The sequence below is a fragment of the Myotis nattereri genome, assembly GCF_964212035.1.
Source record: "Myotis nattereri genome assembly, chromosome: 3".
Lineage (NCBI taxonomy): Eukaryota > Metazoa > Chordata > Mammalia > Chiroptera > Vespertilionidae > Myotis > Myotis nattereri.
The window spans coordinates 101,838,126-101,850,650 of record NC_138077.1 but is presented as its reverse complement, the minus strand read 5'-3'; the positions used below and the strand labels follow the sequence as shown (position 1 = coordinate 101,850,650).

Below are 12,525 nucleotides of genomic sequence, written 5' to 3'. Positions count from 1 at the left end.
CAAGACCTGAAACATCACTGCACCAGATCCTCATTTTTAAAATGAGGCGTATGACAGGGCTTCCCCAAGGTCACGCACCATGTGGGAGGACGGGGACAGAAAACCCAAGGACTTGATTTATTAGCAACATTAACTGATTTTTATCACACTGAAATGAAGGCAGTCGGTGTGTGCTGCCGTGAAATTAAAGGTGAGTCAGAAGTAGGGTGGTTATTTATTGCTGTTAGGATAGACCCCAAAAATGACTTTTCAGAAGTCAGGGCTGTCCCCTGAAATCCCAGCCAGACTCTGGGCCGCTCTGGGGGATGCAGGCCAAGGCGGTCTGCCAGCTTGCTTCACAGTGATTCTGGCTTGTCTGTTTCTGGGAGTGCCAGCCGCTGGGCACGCTACACCTTGTAGTTGAGCTCAGCGTTCACCTTGGTGTACATCTCGTAGATGACGTCAATGGTGGCCATGTAGTTGACCAGGAACAGGTGGACCTTCTCCATGCACTCCTCCCTCACCTTTTGGCCCTTGGAGAGCGCTTTCAGGAAGTCAGACTTGTAGGGCATACAGCACTGCCTGGAAGATCTTCTGCACGATCCAGCCGTAGTAATTCTTGAGTGCCATCCTATAGGCCTTGGTGGCGTTGATGCGGATGAAGTTGGGGTGGCTCTCGTCCCGCTCCCGGTCACAGATGCTCTGCAGGAAGACCTGGATGAAGCAGAGGCCCCTTTTCAGCCACGTAAGTGCCAGCGTGGGCCCACTTTGGGCCACTCTGCTCCATTCATTTCCTTCTCCGCCTCCAGGATGTTCTCCACCTCCAGGATGTTCTGTAGGGTCTGGAACTTGGCTGGGTCGGTGTTGTACACAGCTTTGATTTTCGTGATGTTACCACTTATGTCTGCCTTGATGGGCATAAACACTGGGTAACAAAGGCAATAGAAGAAGGGCGGCAGGTGGGACACTGCCTCAGGAAGGGTCTAGTCTCGATCTGCTTGTCCAAGGGCAGCGGCTTCAGTAGGTGCTCAGCCAGCAGCGCCATTTCAGGGCCAAGGCCCCGGTGATGCTGTTTTCTAGTGGGATCTTCCTCTTCCTTCCCCAGCACACTCCAAACCTACTCCAGATGGGCCACTCCAACCCCGCAGACCCTTATGACCTTCCCCCCTATTTCTTTGACTTTCCCCCATCAAACTTGCACCCTATCATGTTGCCTAGGGGTGTCCCTAATCACTTCCTGGGGGGGCGGGGCCAGCCCAGAGAGGGGAGTGGTGGTTCTGGCCTAATGGTCGTGATGCTGTTATGGTCGCTGGCTTTTTATATATATAGATAAGCATGTCTGCTCTCTTTTCTCTCTTCTTCTAGGAAACTAAACACACTATTGGAGGTTCTCCTTTTTCAGAATTTATCCTCACATCTACTGAACCTGAAAAAGAGTTTGATGGTGACGACTTAGACAAAGTGTGGAGATGCACATGTGACCATACCTACTTTAGTACCAGCTGCAGTACAATTTGGGTTCATAAGCTTGCCTTTTAAACAAGAAAAATCAGCATTTTTTTATACCATGGTGTTAACAAGTTTTATTGGTAAAGTTCAAGACTCTAAGGACATTCTTTGTATTAGTGTTAATAGGTTAAAAAGATTTGATGGGGGAGGAGTGAGTATAGAAAAGAAAGGGTGTGAAGGAAGGGGAGGGAAGACTGCAGAAATAGAGCTAGAATACTGACTGTCTGGGGACAATTAAGCACAAGAAAGACTGAGAGGGAAATGTGGATAGGCAAATTCTGTTTAGTTTGAAAGTTTACCAAGGACTCTATTGGCAGAACATGTATACTGTTACAAAAGAAGTGATTTTCTAATTTGGAATATTGCCATTTTGTGCCAAGATAGTCCTGCTCTTCTTCTGCCTGGAGTAGGAGGGGAGGCAGCATGAATCCAGATCCAAATCTGAGTTAATCACCTTTGATATGCACACAGAGCATAGGTCTGGGCATAGTGCGAGTGCTCTGATACTGACTAAATGAGGACCTTTCTCCTCTGTGTTACTTTGACTCTAGTGTATGAAGAACACAGTGTATGAGGAAGACAGTCTGTAGTGGGGTCATCTATGGCATTTGGACCAAATCCAGCCTGCAATCTGTTTTTGTAAATGAATTTTTATCTTTATTAACATATTGTCTGTGGATGCTTTTGCATTATAACTTGCATGTTGAGTAGTTGCAATGGACACCACTGGCCTGGAGAGGTAAAAATATTTACTATAAGGCCTTTTAATGAAAAAGTTTGCTGAATCCTGGCCTATCTTAGGGATTGAATGTATTCTTTGAGATTAAAATATTTGGGGATTATTTAGAAGAACTTTGGGGTGCTTTAGGGCCATGCTTAGAAGAGGAAATGAAATCTGATTCTCACTAAGGGGTCTAGAAAAGGAGATAAGAGAGAAAGTGCATGTGGGATGGAGGAGGCACAGAAATAGGTAAAAGTTTGTCAGAGCACACCTCTTTCTGATTTCACTGACAACGCTGATTGAGCTGTTTTGCAAACTCTGGTCTCTTTAAAGATTAAGGATACATACACACACACACATACACACACACTACTGGAATACTTAAAGGAAAGATTGTTAGCTAATATCAGAGTGATAGGAGCAGGCAACTGCTATCTGATTAAATTAATTTGCCCTCAAAGAACAGTGGATTGGATTTGAGCCCATGCTTTATCCTATATTTGTGGACCTTCAGGAGAATATTTTTGCCAAGAAGGACTGCTCATGCTTAACTGGGCCCAAAATCTACCAGAGTCTAGCAGCCATTACTGGCCCATGCCTCTGCTGCACACTGAGAGCTGCCCAGTCCAACCTGAACTGCACAGCTTTATCCTCATTTGCATCTATACCAACCAATTAGAGCATCTTCAGATGGGCCAATCAGAACAGTGCTATTTGGAACAAAGAGATTGTGCAAATTTGGATCTGTCATTTGCATAAAAATGGGTCAATCAGGGACCTGAGTGAGGACTTTCTCTAGAAAAAGTGGTCCCACGCTTTGTCTCAGCAGAGAGCACTTTTATTTTCCTCTGGAGGCTGCATCTCCCCAGTTTGCAAACTGTTTACCTGAATAAAGTTTCTCCTTCTACTGCATCCCAGACTAGGGACTCCTGTTGGCAATAGGTTGGTGACAGCAACCTTTTGTGGACATGTTGCAATGCATGCACTTTATTTTCAATAAGATCTGATCGAGGATGGAAAAATGAAATTCTGTAGCCTTTAGTTTCTCACATCCAGATTGTCAGTGATAAATCCAGAAAGAAATCTTAGCAGCTTCCTATTCTGCCCTGTTTTATTTTACCTTTCCTCCTAGGTGCCAACAATACTAATAAGGCTGTGTATAAAAGTCATGCTAATTTCAGCCATTTTGGTGCACTGCTTTTCTGTTATATCTTTATCATGTAGCATAATTACAATTATTAACACCATTAAATATATGTCCATTAACTTGTCAATGATTTATTTTCCACTTTTTATGGAAATATGCACCATACTAAGTGCATCACTCTTAAAATCTAAAACCTCTATTAAAGTCCTGGTTCTTTCATTTAATCATGTGTGATTTTCATAAATTAACTTCTTTTAGTTTTAGTATCCTCACCTGTAAAATGAGGATACTAACAGCATACCAAATTCACAGAGTTCCTGTGGATTCTAGAACAGATGGTATGAGAGATGACAAATATGAGGTTACTGATATTTTGCTCTTGGTGGGCCATTCATTCTAAAACTAAAAAATATTTCTTTTGAATTGGTAAATACTAGTTGGAAATATTATGCCTTCTCCCTTCCAGCCACTAGCATTTATTCACTGGCTGAAACCTCTCCCAGGTGGGGAAACACTACCATCCCTCTCTACCCAAGGCCAGTCACCACTGCAGGACATCCTGACGTAGGTTTAAATCAGTTGAATATATGAAAGACTATATTTCACAAATGATTGTTGGTCAATTTTTACAGAATGTCAACATGGATATGCTGACCTAAAGAAAAAAGATACGGCTTTAAAGGGTAGATGAACAGTTGACTTTGAAATGAGAATATCCTAAAAATAGGCTCTTGAAAAGTCATAGTGATACACTTTAGTTATTTTGATGGTAGTTTTAAGATTCTATGTTGTTGCTGTTGTTTTAATGTGGCATCTACATTGATAGTGAATAGCACTTTTATGAAATAGAATTTGCATAAATAACTTCTAAAAACAAAACCCAAGTCATTCCATTGTATGTGTTAATTAACTTTCAGTTTTTGAGAGAGGGATTTAAAAAATTGATAACTTAAGGATTATACAAATTTCACATTTAAACTAGTAAAAACATTTCTGCATATTTCTGGAAGTAGTCAACCCTGTTAACTTCCACTTAAGGCTAATTATTCAAGAATGTTATAGATGGCTATGGGTCTTTGGGGAAAAATTGGCAAGGCTTTAAATGCCCATTAGCTAAAACTAAATTATAGTGAAACACCTAGAAAAGTGCATGTGGTATCCATTCCTGTGAACATGAAATTAATTCACCATACTAGCCCAGCTAAGATAAAATATGAACAAAACATTTCCTATTACATGAAGAAAAGATTGTACATTGAAAGCATAAAAGCTATCAGGCTGTGCTATTTGTTATAGAAAAAAGCATTTAAAAATATTTACTGAATGTTAACTGCATACCAAAGGATTACTAAAAACGTTTACATTTTTGAGAAGTGTCCATTCTGCAACTGGATATGTAGCTATTATATTACAAAAATCTTTCATAGTAGTGTTTTGAATAAGCAACCAGAAATTTTTAACACAAAGAATAAAAGACAGTTAAATACCAATCAATAAATCTAAACTGTATATTTAGTACGTATTAAGTTCAAGAACTATTCTTTTTTAAATGTTTTTATTGAGTTCAGAGAGGAAGGGAGAGGGAAAGAGAGACAGAAACACAAATGATGAGAGAGAATCATTAATCAGCTGCCTCCTGCACGCCCCCTACCGGGGGCCTGAGCCTGACACTCAGTCATGTGCCCTGACTGGGAATTGAACTGTGACCTCCTCCTGATTCATAGGTCAGCACTCAACCACTGAGCCACACCTGACAGGCAAGACCTATTCTTGATGCTCTGGACAGATTTAGCAAAAATGAATCAGGATTCATACAATCAAGCTGGGAGGATGGGGCAAAAGCAGGTTTATAGTTGTTCCTATGGAAAATAGTATAATAATCCTATATAATAAAAGAGTAATATACAAATTGACCAAACGGCGGAACAAACAGTTGCTATGATGTGCACTGACCACCAGGGGGCAGACGCTCAATGCAGGAGCTGCCCTCTGGTGGTCAGTGCGTTCCCACAGGGGGAGTGTTGCTCAGCCAGAAGCCCAAAAGCCCAGAAGCCGGGCTCACAGCTGGCAAGCTCAGTGGTGGTGGCGGGAGCCTCTCCTGACTCCTTGGCAGCGCTGAAGATGTCTGATTGCTGGGCCTAAGCTCTCAGACTGCCAGAGGGTTCAGACCCAGCTGAGGGACCTCCCCTTCCCCCACCCCATCAGTGCACGAATCTTGTGTACTGGGTCTCTAGTTGATAAATAATAATACAAGAATAAATTCTGTGTTTCACATTCTCACTATATAGAAACCTTACAGTATTGTAAGAATATAAAAATTACCACTGACACTTATTTGGTCCTCACTATACCAGGCACTAAGCCAAGTGCTTCACAGGAATTATCTTATTTAACTTTTATAGGAATCTATGAGGGAAGGTCTATTATTACTCTCATTTTACAGATGAGGGAACTGATGATTACAGAGATCAAATGTCTAGCCCACAGTCACCCAGCTGGGAACTAGAGTCAGGATTTGAATCTCACTCTGTCAATACCACCCTTGCAGCATTTTATGAACTCACTGTAGTGATTAAGACTGTAGGCTTTACAAGCAAGTGTCTGATTTTGAATTGTAGCTTTTCCCGTTTCTTGCTTGGTGACCTGGGACAAATGTTTTAACCTCTAATAATAGCAATAGGTTTCAGATGTTCAAGTCTGGAGAAGAGAAGCCTGGGCACAGAAGTGGAGATAGGAAGATTGTGACCTGGAGTAAAAATTAGATGCTTCAGAGCCATGACAACTGAGCCTGGAATCAGAGAAAAAGCAGATTGTGGTAGGTTTTAAATGGGAAGGCATGGATATCTCACTTTATCATTAACAACTGGATAGCATTAGAAGTTAGAAATAAAAGCTTGGCCCTGACTTGGTGGCTCAGTTGGTTGGAGCATCGTCCCGTACACAAAAAATGTTGCTGGTTTGATTCCTGGTCAGGGCACATACCCAGGTTGTGGGGTCAATCCCCAGGTCAGGCATGTACGGGAAGCAACTCTTCAATGTTTCTCTCTCTCTCTCTCTCTCTCTCTCTCTCTCTCTCTCTCTCTCTCTCTCTCTCTCTCTTCCTCTCTCTCTAAGATCAATAAAAACATATCCTTGGGTGACGATTAAAAAAACACAGCCTGAATTATTATGTTCTATATTACTTTTCTATGATTAAGGTTGAACAAAAATGCTATCCTCAAACTTTCTGGTCTGCATCTTAAGGGATTTATTTTAAACATTTCAACATAATAAAAGGTAAATATTAATGTCTTTATTATATATTTCTATAGAGTATCAATTTAGAATATACGTTAAAATATCTAGTAAATAACTAGTTAATCTCTTTAAAACAATAAAATATACTGAAACTTCTCCACACTTGGGCCTGCTTAACCCCCATCAAATGAGATGGGAGGAAAATATAAAAAGATGTAAATTGACTGTATAATCTTACCAAATTACTTGTTATTCTAAACCACCTGTTATTTTTTAAGCTGACTAATTTGATTAATAGTAGACAGATGAAGACAGTCTTTGGCATGCAGCTTAGTATCCTAAGAAATATATATTCCATGTTTTCCTATATATATAGCAGTTAAGAAAATACATTTGTAACACTCTCATGAGACCAGCCTTTGAAAAATAACTCAATGGATTTCGGTGGTGACACAATAAACTGTCTATATTCTCATGGTTTTCCCATCATTTATCTTTCAGATGTCTTCTATTTTTTAACTATTGCGAAATGTTGACTGTCTCTTTAAAGTTTATGCACAAGTTAATATATGGGACTAAAACTCTAAGTTCCACTTGAGATTTGGGGAAATAACATGACTACTGTAATCTGTTCTTTCAAATATGCAAAATATTAAGTACTGCTTGCTTGCTAGTCATTTTTGAAAAATAAATAATTTGTCTCATTCCTTCTAAATGGCTTCAGTTGTTTTGTTTGTTTTTATTTTATATCACTTGATAAAATTTAATTTTAACTGCAATATCCTCAAATCAGTGAATTGAAGAAATTATATATCTTACAGATTGATAATGTAAGAATGTAAGACCTGAAGATGTTTTATGATTTCTGTAGGCAGCAATAGAATGGCAGGAATTTCACCTCTCCTCCTTTTTGCACATTCACCTTTCTTCTGAAATCCTACTAACATTCTTTCGGGGAAAACAAAACAACAACAAAAAAACCCCTAATAACTTAGAGAAGATTTCCCACATTATGTTCATATTTGGTTTACATGGGGGTGTTCAAATAAATGTGGGAAAGGTTTCTTTAAGCAAAACTAAACTTTTAATATGATCATTTCATTTGGGAATTTAAAAGGTGAGGTAATAGCGGTAGCATTTGTTAAATTTATTTTAGCAGGGGTCCCTTCCACATACCATGGGCAGGAGCAGTGTTCCTAGCACTGCACCTTGGCCAGTGCCCACGTGGAGTCACAGAGCCCACCTCCGCTTTCTCGCAGGATGTAGAAGGGGACAGCTGCAGGGAGAACTGGTTTCCTGAACTGAAATTCTTTCTTGGGGTGGCCTGTAGCAACCGCCTATCAAAGAATGGAATCTTCCCCTTCTGGTTTTTTACACAAAGCGCAGTGCTCTCTGTCCTCCTAAGGCCTTGCTCCAACCTGCCTCCTCACTTCCCTGTGTTCTCAACAACTCCAGAACAGAATTCCCACATTATGCAGAATGCAGTCAGTGCTTGGAGAAGGGACAAGGCAGTTAATCCAGTAATTTGGGGGAAGGTCACTTCAGACTTTGTCCCAGAACCTGTCTCCTGGGTGGTTCTCTGGGCCTCTCAGCTGAAGCCGTACTGGATCCACCATCAGCTTTTCACTGGGGATTTAGTTCAGAGGAGACCCAGGGACATCTTACACACTGTCTTCAAAGGGAAGAAAAGCTTTGACATCTCAGGTATTAGGATGAAAAGGGCAATAAATTCAAACCTTCCACATTGCTGCATTTTGCTAATTAGGTTGCTCCTCCAATTTGGCTTTAATTTCCCAAATATTAAAATGGGGGGAAAAATACAATGTACTTGTTTCATCTCATGCTGTGAGGATTTAATGAGCTAATGATATTTGTTACAATTTAAGCTTTTTCTTCCTGCCAGTTTGTCTTCAGGGCCTCCCTGGACCTCAGTTTCCTGCCAAGTGGTAAAAATAATGCTCTCCCAAGCTGCTTTTTAAGGTGAGCAGCTAATGAAGATGAATGTTCTTTTAAAACTGTATATTATTGTTCCCCTTTGAGGGATTTTTTTTAAATCAAAATGCATTTTTTAAAAGCAATGAAAATCCTCCTTTATAGTATTTGTGGGAATAATTCAAGTTACTTTAAATGGCTGCTCATAGAGTTTGCCTCTGTGTCACTTTCAAATGAGAAATAAAGTTTTTTTTAAGATAAATTTTAATAGACATTTTTGGGTATAATGTGAGCCTCCATCAACTATTCAAGCAAAGTGGATTGTATATTATTTTTTTATTTTTTATTATTATTTTTAATATTTTTAGATTGTATATTGTTTGTATATATTGAATCATAATTGTTTCTTTAAGCTCTCATTTCTTTATTTTTTCATTTTCTGTTTATTAAAAACATTAATTTAAAAAGCTGTAACCCTGAGGGATAGGATCGGTATACCTTCATACCTGGGTCACTGTCTTCTGCAGGTTGTGAAATCCAACAAAAATGTACATCTCTCAGTCGGGCTGACGTGTTCTTGGCTACGACTGCTGATGCTCCATCCCGGTTTCTCCATTCCTGCGTGTATCTGGCCCATGTTCTTGTTTGTTGTTGCGCCTCCTTTTGACACTTTGCAGGTGGCATGCCTCAGATGTGAATCACCACAGGCCCTCTCTGCCTCTCACTTTTCCCTGAGATGTGGCTTGCATTCCACTTCTGCCTTGGGTAAAGGTTTAGCCCTGAGACAATACCCCAGTATTAGCCACCAAATCAACACCCCTGAACAGACTTGACAGTGGAGGATGGTGGTGGATAGGGGAGGGGTAATGGGCATCAAGTGAAGAGAAGTATATTAATTTCCTACAGCTGCTGTGACAAATTACAACACATCTAGTGGTTTATAGCAACATACATTTATTACAGCTCTGGAAGTAAGAGGACCATAGTGGGACTTACGGGGTGAAGGTGTTGACAGAACTGCATTTCATCTGTATGTGCTAAGGGAGCCTCTTCTAGCTTGAGGCTGCCCACATTCCTTGGGTCCTGGCTGTGTCATATTTCTGCTTCTGTCAACAGATCCTTCCTGATTCTCCTGCCTCCCTCTGTCAGTAATAAGGACACTTGTGATTACATTCGGCTCATCTGGGAAATCCAGGATAATCTCCCCATCTGAAGATTCTCAACTTAAATCACATCAGCACTGTCCCTTTTGCATGTAAGGTAACATACTCACAGGTTCTAGGGATTCAGATATGTACGTGTTGTGGGAGGGAGAGCACCATTCTGCCTACCACAAAAAGAAAGAACTAAAAGTGGAGAGAAAAAAAGTCAAGACCTTAAGATCCAGCCAACTACAGAAGCAATAGCAGAACTGGCCCCATCTGAATGAGATTTTGCTCCTGGAGGCCTAGCTGCTCCTCCCCCAGCCCTGCCTCACCATGTACTCTGTGATCTCACCCTGTTTTCTCCACTAAAAGTAAACTGTTCTGAAGTTCATCTCAAAGATAAGGAGCTAATCTAGGCTAATGTGCCCTTCGGGCAAGGATGCAGGATCACCAAGACTTTATATAGAAAGGGATGCCCCACTTTTACTGACCCATCACTTACTGAGTTAACTGTTGAGAATTTGAAAGGGATGAAGACCCCCCTGGGAAGACGTTTTGCTAGAGATCCTCAGGTCACTCCAGGCAAGCAGTTGCCCTAACCAGGTTCCTCTGGGGGAAGCCTGGCTCTAGAGGCAAAATTGTCCTTCCTCCTGAGCAGAAAGATACCCCTAGACTTTTTCTGACTGCAATCTTCTCATATTTATGAAGAAAACTGTCCCCCTTGATATTAACTAGTGATTTAGGATCACCAAATACTTTATCCATTCCACTTGAATCAGAACATGGAAAGTGAGATTGTTTCTCACATACATGAAATGATCCAGGTACAGAAATGTATGACAAATACTGTATGATCTCACTTACACTTGAAATTTAAAATAAATAAATAAATGAATAACCAGTGAACTTAGAGATACAGAGAACTGATTGGTGGTTGCTAGAGGTGGGGGAGTGGGAGGTTTGATAAAATGGGTGAAAGGGTTCAAAAGGTACAAACTTCTAGTTATAAAATAATTGCCATGGAGATGTGCTTTACAGCATTGTGACTACAGTTAATGATAACATATATTTGAAAGTTGTTTAGAGAGTAAATCTTAGAAGTTCTCATCACATGAAAAAAAAACCTGAAAATAAAACTGTTTTTATACTACATTAAAAGCTAGGTTCTGTCATCTGGCCTCTGGCATCGCTGCTCCCTCTGACTGCAGTGTTTTTTTACCTGGCTGACTTTTACCTTTTTTTTTTTTTAAGGTTCATAGGCATCATTGTTTCTGGGAAAACTTCCTTGATTTCCCTGTTCTGGAAACTTGGGTTAGACAGATGCTTATTTGTATCTTGGCACACATCACATTACTATTTATATGCAAGCCTTTTGCGAGACTGAAGTCTCAAAGGCAAGTCATGTGCTTCAGTCACCTAGATGTCCCATAATAATTTGATTAACACATGAAGGAGCCCTCCCAGAGCTGGTAAGCCACAACAGCATCAAGTCACACCATAGAACTGGGAACCTGGGGAGAGCACCAGAGGGAGTAAAGAGAATGCCCAAAGTAAAGGTGGGGAGGCACAGACCTGGGAAGTATACATCACCCATTTACTTTTTCCTTGAAATACTTCATTGAGATACTATGTGTTATACTTCTTGCTATCTTCCCCATCCAGACCCCTACCAAATGGCACATGGCAGGATATTATATGTATTTAGTGATTGATTGATTTCCTAGTTCTGGTTCAATATGACCCAAAAGGCAAAGCCTAAGTTAAGAGTGACATAAAATAAACCTAGAAATTACATTATTCCAAGGCTACATAATCAGAATAGTGAACAGTTATTGACTTCCTACAGTGAGGAGACTCCTAAGTAGCTATTGAGCATCAATAATAAAGATATTAAAGAGATGAAATCTGCCCTTAGGCTTTGCATTGTTAACAGAATAAACAGAAAAAATATATACAGTAAAAATGATGCAACGATATATATTAAAAGTTATTCGATCTGTCGGATACTGGGAAATATGCCCAATTGGACCACTGGAGTCTAGTTCAGACCATAAAAAACTGTGTCATAGGAAGAAAAAATATAGTTTTCTCCCCAAATCTATTCAAATTTCCTTCACTGAGTAATACTTATGAAGTACATACAGTTCATGCAGGTATCCCAGAAATGAACTCATCCCCCTTATTAGAGGGTGACCCAAAGAGAACAACACTTAGGAATCTTGTAATCTTGCTTAATGGATGTGTACAGCATATACCTCCTTCATTGTTGATGGCTGTCTTATAACTATGGAGAAGACAGCCTACAGATAAAGCCAACACAGAGGAGGCAGAAGCAAGAAACTCACAAAGAAATAGAACAAGAACTCATTTTGGACTACAGCTAAAGTCTTCTCCATCTCAGAACTTTTTAATATACACCACTTGTCTTTCATCTAGTTTGAGTTGGGTTTCTGTTGCTTGATACAAAAAAAGCATCCTTATAGATATAGGAAGAAGTATCTATGTCCCAACATCATATGTCCTCCAGTTGACCTGTTATATAGAAATGTGTGAGGAAAGCCCCACACATTTTTGAAGACTTATACCATAAAAAGTATTAAAATCACAAGTATCCATAAGAAGAAATAGAACATATGAAAGAGATGGTAATATTGGCATAGGACATCAGATATGAATACTGCTGAAATTCAAGATGGATTATAACAACCAAATTCAGATAAAATCTATAGGGGAAACCCACTCCTCTACAAGAATAGTCTGAGAATTTAAAGTGATTTCTGCTGATTGTTGCTAAGAACTCAAAATGCAATAGCATACTCACTGGAGAATATGCTATTGCATTTAAGGATCAGGGA

At 40.0% G+C, this 12,525-nt stretch overlaps 1 pseudogene across 1 annotated transcript; it reads right to left on the bottom strand.

Moving 5' to 3' along the window:
• Positions 1 to 386: 386 nt before the first annotated feature.
• On the bottom strand, positions 387 to 1,024 carry LOC308517132 (glycolipid transfer protein-like; annotated as a pseudogene). Its single transcript has one exon. The product of its transcript is annotated as a glycolipid transfer protein-like (transcript).
• Between the last annotated feature and the right edge of the window lie 11,501 nt (positions 1,025 to 12,525).